Genomic DNA, 12,815 nt, shown 5'->3' with positions numbered 1-12,815 from the left:
CTTCCTGTGTTAGATGCTTGGTTTTAAAATCTTAGAACCTTTGGGAGGTAGGACTGAGGTGAAGAAGTTAGGTCACTGGGGACATGCCCTTGTAGGGGGTATTAAGACTCTGATCTGTTGAATGATATTTTGTGTTCTGATAAATACAGCCTGCCTGGAGATCAGAGGGTGGAGCTAGCCATAGTAAACTCATAGTAAACCATAGAGGCCAGGCAGTAGTGGCACACACCTTTAATCCCCGCACTTGGAAGGAGGAAGCAGGAAGATCAGGAGCCACTCTGGGCTACACGAGATTGAACCAGTCTAAAAGAGAAACAGAGTTGGTCAGTGGTGGTGACTCACACCTTTGATTCCAGCACTAGGGAGGTGGAGACAGGAATAAAAGGCTGATGGAGACATGATCTTGAGCCCATTCAGTCTGAGGATTCAGAGAGACAGGATTTCCCTGACCCATTCAGTCTGAGGATTCATAGAGATAGGATCACCCCATTTGATCTGAGAATTTGTAGAGGTAAGATTTCTCTAGCGGCTGGCTGCTCTGCTTCTCTGATCTTTCAGCTTTCATTCTAATATCTGACTCTGGGTTCATGCTCCACTGACCTTCCTGTTTCTAGTTCCTGGATGCCATGCAGTAAAAGTCTCCTCTATGACGTCCTCCTGCCGTGAAGCCTTGAACTGCCACTCACCCAACACAACAGAGTTAAGCAACCATGGACCGAAACTGCTTGAGTCATGAAACAAAAACCCCGCTTTCTCCCTTTTGAATGTTTTCTTCCAGGTATTAGTAATCGAAACAGAGAGCTGACTAACAAACTCGTTAAAGGCAATACTCATAGCTGTGATCTCTGCCGTCCAAAGTATAAGTTAGTCTCCTAAATGGTGTGTGTCAGGTAGGATGCTTAGCTGCAAGCAAGAGAAACATCTGATGTGATGGAATTGAAAAACATAAGGTTTCGCAACCCGAAGGAACCCAGATGTTAGAAATTGCCTGTCTGATGTGACTTTGGGGACTGTACAGCGCCACCAGACAACTAGGTTCTCTCTCTATTTCTGCTTTGTTATCTTTGCATGTTCACGTTTCTCCCTACATTTGTTTTCTCATGGCCACGGCACCACTTCTCCAGGTACAGGCATTAAGTTCACAGTAAAACTGGAGGAACAAAGAAAGGTGATGTCAATCATGGCTTCTACAGGAGAAAGGCGTTTCTCAGGAGTCGCTGAACACGTTACCTGTGCCTTATCCAGAATTGGGTCAGTGTTTTTGGCTTCAAAGGAGGTTGGATAAAGGACCATGTAAAAACATGAGCTGGTTTACTTATTTTCTTTTTTATTTATGTGTATGGGTGTTTTGCCTGAATGCATGTAAGCACACTGAATGTCTACCTAGTGCCCTTGGAAGCCAGAAGGGGGCGCTGGAGTTCTGAGCTGCCATATAGATGCTAAGAATTGAACCTGGGTCCTTTGCAAGAATGGTCAATGCTCTTATGTATGGACTCTCCTCTCCAGTATCAATTTACTTATTTTCTTTATCTTAAAGCATTTTCTTTCGTAAATGGACTTTTAAAGTGTTAAATTTATGAGGTGTGTTGTTTAGAAATAGGATAAAAAGGGGATCATAAAACTCTAGGTCACAAACATTCTGGTCCTAAATAAGTATTGTCATTTGCTGCCTCGGTTCCCCTCTCTAAGTCTTTGACCTCTTCATCATAGACTGATGAAAGCCAAGGATCCATCGTCTATCACTTTTTTGGCGCTAAACAGGGAAATTAGGCCTACTTGGGAACCAGAAGTTTCCTCCTCAGAACTGAGATGAAAGGATCATCGTTTGGTGGGAATCTAGGAGAGAGGATGCCACGACTAAGGCATCAAAACCACTCAAACCACCATACAGTGATCTGCTGGGGTTAGTGCCGAAACACCAGGCCCCTGTCCATCAGGAGCTGCACAAGAGCCCTGATGTTAGTACAACGCTGAAGCTAAAGGCAGATGCTGACAGATTTGAGTCTGTAAGTCTTGGAGGACTGAGAACCACCAGAACTTTTACTTTAGTAATGACACAGGCCCCCTTGTGCCATTGTCAGATTATCAGGGACATCCAGTCCTGACTACAGCTGTCTTCATTATATTAACTTTGAGCTTAGGAGTGAGATCCCTTGGATTGGAAAGGAGGCATCAATAGTTACAAATCTCTCTCTAATACACACACACACACACACACACACACACACACACACACATACACACACTTTTAAGAAGGAATCTAATGGTACAAAATTAAAAGAAATACAGAATGATGTTGTAATCATTGAGTTTGTAGTATCTCAGCAGTGGGGAAAAAAAGAATTTACAACCAAAACACAAATTAAGTTTCCAACCAGAGGGTGGAAACGGGGCTACAAGTGGACTTATACATGGGGGTTGCCTTTGTATTTACAAGGAAGATATCCTTTTCCGCTTGTTTAAAGACAATGTTTACATGTTAAATGGTTCTCGATTTTAAATGGCCTTGTATCTTAGTTTGATTCTCTGGTGGTGTGGTAAAAGAAAACACTGACCAAAAGCACATTGTGGGTTGCAAGATTTATTCGGCTCACATATCCTGATCACGGTCAAACACTGAGAGAAGTCAGGGCAGGAACTCCAGCAGTAGCAGAGGCTGGAACCATGGGGGGATGCTACACACTGGCTTGCTCAGCCTACTTTCTTATATTATTGAGAACCACTGCCCAGTGGTGGCACCTTCCACAGTAATCTGGGCCCTCCCAAATCAATCATTAATTAAGAAAATTCCAGATGGGCAGTGACACACGCCTTTTATGCCATCACTTGGAAGGCAGAGACAGGTAGATTTCTGAGTTTGAGGCCAGGGTGGTCTACAGAGCAAGTTCCAGGACAGCCAGGGCTACAGAGAGAAACCCTGTCTCAAATCCAAAACAAAACAAAAAATGAAAACCCCATAGACTTGCCCAAAGGCCAACTGATGTAGGCAATTCCTCAATTAAGACTTCCATTGCCAGATAAGTCTAGGTTTGTGTCAAGTTGACAGAAATCAGTCAGCTCAGCTTGTCTCTAAGACGTCCTTGAGGCTGGGAGGATGCAGAATGGAGAACTGTTTTAGAGAATACTCTCTTTAACATTCTTTTAGTCAGGGTCAGGAAGGCCTCTGTTCACCCTGGGGTGTCAGCAGACGTCGGAAACTATTTCCCCAACTAAGACCTCCGAGTAAAATCTAACGGACAACTTTCCCCCATGTGGCTGCCTTTCTCCCACGTGGCTGCCATCTTCATTAGGCTATGGAAAGGGGGCTGCTTAGCTTGACCTTTTGGGTCATTGCAGAGATAGAGATGATAGGCTCCTATGACATTTTTTTGAATGACTGTCTTAATCTATTCGGTTATTAAGGCACAAGTAACTAGGATGGCTGACTTCTGTCTCTTGAGGGGCCAGGGACTCCATGGTCACAGCAACAGATGCCAAAAAACTCACCTTACAGTCTCTTTGAGAGTCAAAGTTACATTTTTAAACTTTAATTATTATGCCTAATAGAACCATGAAATAAAAATGCCTCTGATCTGCAAGCCCCTTGCCCAAGGACAGACAGTCCCTGAAATGCTGGAGACCTTTGTTTATGAGAGATAACAAGCCACAGGGTTTTCATCCCCCTAAACGAGTTTGTTTGACCCAACTGCACTGGATGTGCTCGATCACACGTGGGTGGGAGGTCCACAAGCAGAAAATAGGTCAGGATGCATGCTTGCTCCTGATTGGACCCGATGGAAAATGCAATGAATTATGGGTTTTCCTTCTTCAGCCCTTGCTATACTTGATTCTGGGCTATTTCCTGGGAGCCTGGCTATGGGCCTGGCCAGTGCCCATCCGCCTGGTCAGTATTTAATTAAAGCTTGCTTCAAATTTGGCTTTAAACAGTGGTAGTGGTCTTATTCTCGATTGGTCGGATTAACATTTTCTTTACACAAAGAAATCTTTTAAGATAAAGAAACAAATAAACCAAGTAGAAAAAGACAAGATCTGCTGAGTAAATTGGGAGCACGGGGGTCATGGGAGAAGGTAGAATGGGAGTGGGGAGGAAGGGACGGGAGCAGAGAAAAATATATAGCTCAATGAGAACAATTAAAAAAAAAATAGAAACAAATAAACCAACTCTTATGTTTTTACACACTTCATTTTCCCAAACTCCTTTGAAGTTAAAAGCATCAGCACAATTCTGGACAAGATATAAAGGGAAGTGTGTTCATGGCGTCCCTGTTTGGGGTAACGGAATTTTATACTTCCAATGAATCCACTACCCATGCCTCTCTCTCTCTTTCTCTCTCTGTAAGATGCGCTTACATCTAATTTTGGGAGAGAGGTTTCAGTGCTTGGTATAGTCTGTAAACATCCTGGCTTAGTTACGGAGTTTAGCTGGATTTTTATGTTGAGGATTCCCGGTGTTGTGCCGTCTTTCTAATATGGCAGATTCCAAGACTGGAGCTGACAGTGATATCCCCTTTACCTTTTGTACATTCCTGCCAACACTGGCTACTATATACATTTACTTAGGAAGGGCCCCCAGTTTACTGATTAAGGCAGAGAAGAAAGATCCCATATTGAAAAGAAAAATTAAAATTTTTATTTGCCATGCCAAGACTTCCTCAGCGCACCTGATGGTCACATGGAGTGAGTGGAGTTTTCTCCAGGGACCCTTGAACATCTCTGGTCTCTAAGGGCAAACTTCACTGGATCTGGAGGCCCAGCCTGTCTTCAGAGGGTGGACATATCTCTTATAGTAAATTTTCCGTTCTGGAGAGGGCAAAGTTCTGCTCTCTCCCCCCCCCCCCCTTATCATGAGAAGTTACTTTACACTGCCTTGGTTTCTTCCTCCTGGGCCCAGCAAGCATTTCCCCTGAGAGTCCTATCTTTAGGCTGAGTTTCATTGAGGAGGCAGTTATCTGCCTGGGGGGATATATGATTTCCCAGGGTGAAAGTTATCAGTTACATTTGTCCTGGTGTCTATAATCATTTCCTCTTGGGCTTTAGACTGTCTTTATTTTATTCTTGTTGATTAAAAAAACCCTCCAAAACCCAAATAATGAAAGTTACCTTGGAGTATCTGGAGTCTCACTGTCTGGTGTAGTTTTCTTCTAACATCTGGAGTTCTGACTTGAATTAAATAACCGTAGCCTTATTCACACATACATAGTCTATTTAAAAGGTGTTGTTTTGTTTTGTTTGCCATGGCCTCATGTAGCTTAGGCCAGCCTAGAACTCACTATATAGCTGAGGCTATTCTTGAACTCCTGGTCCCTTCTGCCTCAACCCTCAAAGCACTGGGATTATGATACATCACTTTTTAATCTGTTTGATTATGACACATCACTTTTTGTTTGTAATTTACTTAAATATACCCATTTTTGTCATTTACTCAGATTGTGTTGGTTATCTTTTTGACGGATTAAATTTCATACATGTATACGAGGCGTTCTGTGGTCTCCATCCCACCCCTGCCATTCTCCAGAATGGTCAATCTTGTCAACTTGGTTGGATTTGTAGTTGCCTGGAAGACACATCTCTGGGAGGTCTGTGAGGGCATTTCTGGGAAGGCACAACTGAAAGGAGGTCCTCCCTCGAGGTGGGGGGCCTCTTCCCACCAGGTTCAGACATTAGGACGTCTGAGGAAAAGCAGCTGGGCACACCTGTCTTCGCTACCAGCTTGTGAGTGCTCCATTGGGACATCAGAATCAAGCCCTGTTGGGGTAAATGTGGACTCAAGACCAGTGACTGGATAAAGAGGAATCTTCCTGGCCTTCAGCACATACTGGAACTGTGAGGAACATAGCTCGGTGGGCGGAACAACTTCTAGATTCTCAGTCTCTCCAGTAGGCGGATGACTTGTTGATGGGCCCCCACTATTGGTGGTAAATTCCTTTAGTAAATCCCCTTTACAACACACACACACACACACACACACACACACACTCACTCACTCACACACACACTCTGATACACACACTCATGCACACACACCCCTACACTTTCCATCAGTTTGGTCACGGGTGCTGCCCTTGTAGAGGGATCAGCCTTCCGTCTTATCAAGTGCTGAACTCATAGCAGGTGACAGCCCCTATCCTTTCCTAGCCTACCAAGCCCAGAGACCCTTCCCCTCTAAAGTCTGTAGGTAAGCAGAGGGGAGCTCTTGGGTCTCCTGCCCCAGCCTCCAACCCTGTGAGTGACTAGCCTTACTTGAGATAATTTCACCTGACATCTTCATTCTTTGAAACACATGGTATGAAACCCTGGTACTTGAGAGGTAGCTGGTGTGGATTTCTCTCTCTCTCTCTCTCTCTCTCTCTCTCTCTCTGTGTGTGTGTGTGTGTGTGTACTTTATATCTAACCACCTGTCACCCCTGCAACTGTTTGGCCTATTGCTCAGGCCTATTGCTAACTAGCTCTTAAAACTTAACCTATAATTCTTATCTATGTTTAGTCATATGGCTTGGTACCTTTTCTCAGTGAGGTATTCTCATCTTGCTTCCTCAGTGTCTGGCTTGAGACCACATCTCTGTCTTTCCTCTTCCCAGAATTCTCCTACTCTGGTCATCCTGCCTATACTTCCTGCCTGGGTATTGACCAATTAGTGTTTTATTAAATCAATACGAGTGACAAATCTTTACAGTGTACAAGAGCATTATCCCATAGCCCACATTAAATTAATTAATTAATTAATTAATTTATTATTTATTTATTTATTCTCCCTCTCATCTCTCCCCTCCCCACTCGGTGTTGGTCAGAGGACAACTTTTGGGAGCTGATTCTCTCCTTTCACCCATTTGGGTGCTAGAGTTTGAAGATCATTAGGCTTAGAGACAAATGCCTTTCCACGTGGAGCCATCTTGCCAACTAGCCCCTGTCCCCACTTTTGAGCAGGCTTTCTGCTGGATCAGAGGTTCAGGAGACCTTTCCTCTTTCCTGCTCTTGGCCCTCCCCCAGGTTCTAGCACCTTCTTTCTGAGGTCCTGTCCTTATCAGAACTTTGATTTCTCTTATACCCATTGCAAAGTTTCTGTGTTCTTAGGAACCCTTGTTCACGGTAAACTGCCCAACTTCCACCACTGGGTTGGAGGCTTTCTACAGGGTTTAGGTCTGTGTCTATTGCTCTGATCCACACTGATTTCCTAAGACCGTAGGATCTCAGTGGCACACTCTGAGTTCATCCATTTCCAGAATGGTGAACGAGAATGACAAAGACATTTATCTATTCTTATTTTTTCCTAGACCTTGTTGACTTAACAGACTCTCTCTCCAATGGGCTCCGCTCAGTCATGCGACTTCAAAGGTCTCCTCCTTGGCTGTCTAGTTCAAAATCATAAACTTCTCTATCTGGGGATGAAAGCAAAGGAAGGAAAATGTCTTCTTCCTTGTAATTCTGTTTGACCACAGTTATGACTTGATGACAGCCTAGGTCCTGAGAATGATACTTTTGACTTTAAAAACCTGAAAGAAAACGTATGCAACACCGTGAGAAATGCTCTTGCGTAAGAGGTTTCTTTCACAAACCGGAACCGCCCCTTCCTCTCCATGCCCTGGGCAACCATCTCCAACCATTCTAAATTCCTTTGTATGCTTTCAAAACTACAGCACAGATGTACACGGGGCACTTTCTCATCCCTCCTGGGTCCTTCAAGGACTCCTGCCCCCAGCGTCAGTTTTGAACCAAGGACCAGGGGATCCATGGGAAGATGAAAGGGGATCTGGGTGACGTCTTTTTGTGCCCCCAGTTACAGCTGGATGTCTGCCATCAGCCTGTGGTAAGACTTGGATCCCTCTCCCTGGACCGAGGTAATAACATTCTCTACTCTTTCTACAACTTGCTTTTTGTATGCACATCTGTGCCTGGCTGCAGGAGTTACTTCCTGACAAACCTTTACAATGTGTGTCAGAGTTTTGGTTTTTGTCTTCAGTCTTAGTTTTATTTTAAACTAATCATCCTTGGAACAAAATTATTATTTAAAATTCCTTTTTAAATCTGGAAGTATTTCTTTTAACATTTACCAAAGCCATACTTTATATCTATAACTTTCTATACCCTTTTGTTCTTTTAATTCTTTATTACATTTATTGAGTGTGTGTGTGTGTGTGTGTGTGTGTGCGCGTGTGTGTGTGTAAGCTTGTCTAAGTGTGGAGATCAGAGAACAACTTGCAGGAGTTAGTTCTTGCCTTCTATCATGTAGGTCCTGGGGATAGAATTCAAGTCATCAGGCAAGTCCCTTTACCTGATTAACCATTTTGCTGGCCCTCTATTTTTTCCTTTACTTATTTTCTTTTATTTTTCTTTAAAAAAATTTAGAAAGTGTTTTCCTTTCCTTACTAAAACACCGAGCTTCAATTAAACCCTAAGGAGCTAGTTCTGAAACTGGCAAACCATCAACAGTTTTGTAGATAATTTTATTTACTTTTAAATTCTATGTCCATTAGTATTTAGGGTAAACTGAAAAAGGAGAGATAAATATGAGAAACTAGATAACACAAAACAGCCTCACCTCTCAGGAGCCTGAGCCATAGAGACCCTGCAAGCCAGGCCAGTCTCTGTTCTTTGAAAACAAAAAGAGTACGGAGAAAAGAAAAAAGAAAACTCTGTAAGGCAAAACACAGGAGTGGACTGGGTCCGTCTTGCTATTTGATTGACTATTCTAGAAAGAAGGAAGGATGCTACAGAAGAGCTTGGAAGGATCCAGTGCCACGTCTGTGTAAGGTTCACTTGGAGATAATTGGCTAAACGTTCAGCTAAACACTGCAACTAATATCCTAGTTAAGATGTTTACAGACTATACCAGGCTCTGAAACCTCTTTCCCAAAATTAAATGTAAGCTTATCTTACTCAAAAACAAGAAAGAATAGGCCATCCAATATAAACTAAGCGCGGCTAGTGGATTCATGGGAAGTATCAGGTTGTTACCCCATACAGGGACGTCATGAGCACACTTCCTCTTATAGTTTGTCCAGAATTGTGTCAATGGTTTTAGCTTCAAGAGAGGTTGGGAAAATGAAGTAGGCGTAAAAGCATACGTGTTGGCTGGGGCTGGCTGAGCTGGCCGCTCTAGCACTCTTGCTGCTGCTAGGCCAGGCAGGCAATCCTGCAATGCTCTTCAAGGCTTGTGCATTGTTGGTGGGTGATGTTCTTGGGTTCTTTCTTGGAGCATTTAGGAAAGTCCCAGGGTTGCTGTCGCTAGGGGTCCTTCTACAGGATTGCTACTGACAAGGCTTCTGTGGGAGATTTTTTGGAAGAGGCTGGTCGGCTGATGTCTTTGTCGATGATGGTCTCAGCATCTAGTGGTCCAAGTCGTCTAATGGGGGGGGAGAGCTCCTGGAGGTGGGAAACAACGGATCCAGTGATGCAATATTCCCTTCCCCTTGTTACTCTGCTATGATGACCTAAATCTTACCCAGAAAGTCCTCTTTCTCTGCTCTTATTTAATACAGTGCTGGATGTCTTAGTTAGAGCTAGTAAGAGAGACCAATGTCTAGGGAGAGGGACTAACGTCTAGAGAGAAGGACTAATGGCTAGTGAGAGAGACCAATGGCTAGCTTGAAAGACCAGTGACTAATAAGCACATAAGATGCTCAGCATCATTAGCTATTGTGGAAATGAAAATGAGAACAGATGCGTAGTCATACTCACTGGAGAGTCTACGGTGAACGGTTAGGAAGGACCAAGTGTTGCCGAGGATAAGCAGACATAGGAGTCTTCATTCATTGTTGTGCAGCCACTTTGGAGAAGAGACCAGTAGTTCCTTAAATGGCTAAACCATAGAAACAGCCTTACTATAGGATTCCACAATTCCACTCTGGGTATATGCAAGGAAAATGAAAAGACATGTTCAGGCAAAGGTTTGTACCTGGGAGTATTGACAGGGAAGGGGCAGCAGAAAGGTGGTGGTCAGGGCGTCCTGTTTCCTTTCCATTGCTCTGATGAAACCCTGACTGAAAGTAGCTTAGGGGAGGAGACAATTTACCTAGCTTATTCTTCCAGGTCCATCACCAAGGGAAGTCTAGGCAGGAGCTCAAGCAGGAACCCGAAGCAGAAAGCGTGGAGGAACACTGCTTGGCGGCTCCCTCGCAGGTCATGCTCAGCTAGCTTTCTCAGACAGTTCAGGAATACCTGCCCAGGCAATGGCGCTGGCCACTGTAGGCTGCGCTCTTCTCCATCTCTCAATAATCAACACATTCTCCCCACAATTGATGTCTACAAGCCCATCTTATCTGGGCATCCCTCAACTGAGTCACCCTTCCCAGACAACTGCAGGCCAAGTTGACAGGTAAAGCTAGCTAGGAATACAGTGCCTCTTTGCATTAGTAAAATATTCTAAAATTGATTGTGTTATTGTGTAAGTCTGCTAAAAATAATTGGCTTATACATATTAAACAGGGATTTGTATACTTTGCAAATTATGTATGTATTTTAAGTTTGTACCTATTAATAAAGTGTGACATTTCAAAATGCTTAGGCTATATAGCTGTTACACATTAATACTGGTCTTGGGTTCTTTGTTTTGCTTTTCAAGGTAGTGTTTTTCTGTGTTTTTCTAGTGTTTTGGCCTCAGACTCAGAGATCTGTCTGCTTCTGCCTCCTGAGTGCTGGGATTAAAAGCATGAGTCACTACTTCTTGGAAATACTATTCTTGTTTATTACAAGAATTATTCTCTGGGCATAGATCCATGAGTTCTAGGCAAGCCTGGACCACAAAGTAAGTCCCAGGGCATTCAGAGAAGCCTCACTTAAAAAAAATGTTATTTCCTTAAAATGTTACAGCTGGATTGGAAGAATATTTGGGACATTACAGTGTGGTTTACATCATAAGTACATGTCCTAACCACTGGAGATCCAGTCATTGCCTTTGTGGAGTCTGAAACAAAAGCGCGAACAGCAAAAGCTATTGAGGGAGGTTGGGCCCTGACAGAATCGTGTAAGCATGCAGACAATTGCCAAACAGTCATGTAATTTGCAATTATTCCAGTTTCTTAACAACTTACAAGAAGAAGCACCAAGAAACCTGGTATATTTTTCTAAGACAGTGAAAAACAAACCCATTTCTGCTTCGAGTAGCTGGTAACTACTTATTTAATATTGAAGTATTGTAAACCCACAGTTCAAGAAAAATGAACCCAGTGCTAACATTGTTACAGAAAAGAAGAAGAAAAGCAAGAGAGAAGGAAGACATGGTGCAGACCAAATAGCTAAATACACACACAATCACCATTAGTGTCTGTAAAGGCTGCGTCTGGGGGCTCAGAAACAGAAACCCCTGAACCCCAAAAGCAAAGGAAAAGAAAAAGCAGAAAAGTCTAAGTGTCCAGCTTACCTGAGGACAAAGCAGGGAAGAGCAAGAGAGTTCCGAGGATGTGAACACCCACTCCCCAGGTCAAAAGCAGCAGAAACGACTGCTAACATAGATGACTCTGAGTCTGGAAGAAGCAGAGGTGGAGAAGACGGATGGAGAAGAGGGATGGAGAAGAGGGAGAGGTGGACACTAAGACTGGGACCGGACGAGGCAGGGGCATGTCTACAACTTCACAGCCACAGCTGTTTGAAGGAAAGTCCTTGTCTTTCTAGGCTTGGATTCTGTTCTACAGAAGAGGGAAAGAGTGGTGGAGGTAGGAAAGATGATCTTCTCAAAAGGGAAAAAGAAGCATAAGAAAAAACACAGAGAGAAGAGGTGGCCTCCTTGACTGAGCCACCAGTTAAGTGCCCCATTATGCTATTTTCCATGGTAGTTGACAACGTTCAGCAAGTTATATCTTAATAAAGCTGTTTCTTTTAAAAAAAAATGCTAAGTGTTGTGTATTCTAGGAAGTGAGAGGCTGCTGTCAATGCTGCTGGAGGGAGCCTCAGACTTCAGAGGCTGCTGTCGATGATGCCAGAACCTCAGACTTCAGAGGCTGCTGTCAATACTGCTGCAACCCAGACTTCAGAGGCTGCTGTCGATGGTGCTGGAACCTCAGACTTCAGAGGCTGCTGTCGATGGTGCAGACTTCAGAGGGTGGCAGGGTACTTGAATGAGGGCTTGACAGCTTGTGGTTTGGGTGTGTGCGGAATTTCTATGATTGACTTTTTCTAAAAAAAAATTTGTTGGGGCTGGAGGGATGGCTCAGAGGTTAGGAGCACTGACTGCTCTTCAAGAGGTCCTGAGTTCAGTTCTCAGCAACCAATGGTGGCTCACAATCATCTATGATGAGATTTGGTGCCCTCTTCTGGTGTGCAGACAAACATGCAGACAGAACACTATATACATAATAAAATAAATCTTAAATTTTTTTATTGATTCTTTGTGGATTTCACATCATGCATTCCAATTCTACCTATTTCCCTATGTCCTTGCATCTACCCTCTGCCTCTGCAACCTACCCCCCCCAAAACAAAACCAAATTTGAAAGAAAAACCAAAAATCAAACAAGAAAGAAACGAAACAGAGGGAGAAGAATCTTGTTGTGGAAGCTGTAGTGTAGCTGTTGAATCACACAGTTCACCCTTTAGTCCATTCATCTTTGCAAGTGTTCATTGCCATGAGTCACTGGTGTGGCACCCTGGCTTCTGTTATACTATGGCGAATGGGCTCTCCTCTTGAATATCCTGTTGTTAGCCTGTGTCATGAAGTTCCTGCTGTTTCGGATCTGCAGGTCTGGCCCCTTCACCTGCTCCCACAGTTCATAGATGAGGTGGATGTTGGGGTGGGTCAACTCATAGCCCTGGTTCTGGGCCTGGGTGGTAGCTGGGTTGGTCAGCTGGCTAGCTTTCCCTTATCCCCACCACTCCATCACTGC

General features: G+C 43.7%; 1 long non-coding RNA gene across 1 annotated transcript; it reads left to right on the top strand.

Moving 5' to 3' along the window:
- Positions 1 to 236: 236 nt before the first annotated feature.
- Positions 237 to 12,308, top strand: LOC146892549 (uncharacterized). The gene is made up of 2 exons (XR_015739072.1): positions 237 to 511; positions 11,608 to 12,308. It is a non-coding gene; the product is annotated as an uncharacterized LOC146892549 (long non-coding RNA).
- Positions 12,309 to 12,815: the final 507 nt, after the last annotated feature.

The sequence above is a fragment of the Myodes glareolus genome, chromosome 10, assembly GCF_982192425.1.
Source record: "Myodes glareolus chromosome 10, mMyoGla1.1, whole genome shotgun sequence".
Lineage (NCBI taxonomy): Eukaryota > Metazoa > Chordata > Mammalia > Rodentia > Cricetidae > Myodes > Myodes glareolus.
Note: the sequence above shows the minus strand (reverse complement) of the source record. Positions and strands in the feature narration are given on the sequence as shown.